At 41.5% G+C, this 1564-nt stretch overlaps 1 long non-coding RNA gene across 1 annotated transcript; it reads right to left on the reverse strand.

Moving 5' to 3' along the window:
* Positions 1-1157, reverse strand: LOC122017402. The gene is made up of 3 exons (XR_006121333.1): positions 1069-1157; positions 583-680; positions 1-467 (listed from the first exon to the last, which is right to left on the reverse strand). It is a non-coding gene; the product is annotated as an uncharacterized LOC122017402 (long non-coding RNA).
* Positions 1158-1564: the final 407 nt, after the last annotated feature.

A 1564-nucleotide genomic window follows, 5' to 3' on the forward strand; every position in this document is an offset into this window, starting at 1 on the left:
AAAGTATTCCTGCACTCCTGCAAATGCAAAACAATCAGGGTGAAAAAAAGACATCCACTCTGCATCTTGTCGATGGAGCCAGAAGCCCCCCTCTCTTTGCAGTGTTGGTACTACTGTCTTTTATTTCAGGAACACATTTGTTGAAGTGAGAACTATAAACCGATTAGTTGCTCGTGAGAATGCATGGTATTTTGAGTAACATAAAAAAAACTGGTTAATAGATGTTAGTGAGTCGTTTGGGATCAAAACTTTGAAACTTCTTGGACAAAAATCTGATCAACATCAAAGATACAATGTTGTCTCCTGATGAACAAATGCAAGGAATTAATCATACACTAACAAGTCAGTGTGAGCATGATTTAATAGTTCAATTAAAATAAAATCAGTACCTATTTGCTTGATCAGAAGAACTGCTTGCTGCCTCACAAGGCGGGATATTAGATCATTTATCAAATGTTACTGCACATCTACAATACCATGAAAAAGATAACAGAGCGTGACTCAGCATCCAAAAAACTTGTCAAGTTTTAACGATCTAGTATGAAAATAAAAATATACATTCCGTTTAAGTAGAAAGTGTACCTCAATTATTGAATGGGATCTTACACCTGCTTTAGTACTAGCATAGCCCGCCATAACCCTGTGAATATGCTAAGAGTTCTTCCACCTCTACACGAGAACTACAATAACCCACGTTCTATTAATCAACAAAATGTCACATTGGTAGAATCAACATTGAAGTAAACAAGAAATGTCAAAGAATAAAGGTTTGTCTTGACAACAAGCATTGCTATTCGAAATGGATGTATCTTGAAGTTTAATTCTAGAAAAATTAAGAAATTTACAACATGAAGATCATATTTTGCAGAAGAGAACGGATTGTCAATGGAAAAAAAAATCAATCTTTAGTTGGAAAGCAAGAAGAAATAGAAAATGTAGAGGAAGTAGATGTCGATCATCCAGTAGCCAACAAATGCAGTATCAATCACACCAAAATCAATCCCTAATCCAACATGAAAGGAAATGCAGCCGGGCAAAATCACTTCGTTTTCAATCGGGTCTACTCACCTATTCCGATGGTCACTTCTTCCACTTCCAGGAGGTATTCTGGCGGCAGGTCGAAGGCGGAGGCGGCAAGGCGCTTGCGCATAATGCCGATGTCAAAGAGGATCATGCCAAAGGTGGGATCGATGACCATGATCCCCATAACTAGGAATTTAAGGAACAGCTCCTCCTGCGCCCACCCGACCACCCTACAGAGTGCCGTAGCTGAGGTTCCCCCGCACCTCGTTGTCGAAGTAGGTGAGCCCGTCTTCGTAGTGCGCATAGCAGGGGCCATAGAGTTGGACCTCGAGGAGACCAGAGGCGTCGTCGTAGGAGAAGCACTTGACGAACTTGGGGATCAGCTTGTCGGGGAGGCTGTGGTTCCAGAGGAGGTCATGGATGGCGGTGGAGCATGGGTGGATTTAAAAACTTAGATTCTACAATGCGATTTGGGGAAGAAAAAACCTTAATTTGGTCACTTTCGATCTTGGCGAAGGCGACGATGTTGAGCACTAGAAGC

This window comes from Zingiber officinale, chromosome 8B, assembly GCF_018446385.1.
Source record: "Zingiber officinale cultivar Zhangliang chromosome 8B, Zo_v1.1, whole genome shotgun sequence".
In the NCBI taxonomy this organism is placed as follows: Eukaryota; Viridiplantae; Streptophyta; class Magnoliopsida; order Zingiberales; family Zingiberaceae; genus Zingiber; species Zingiber officinale.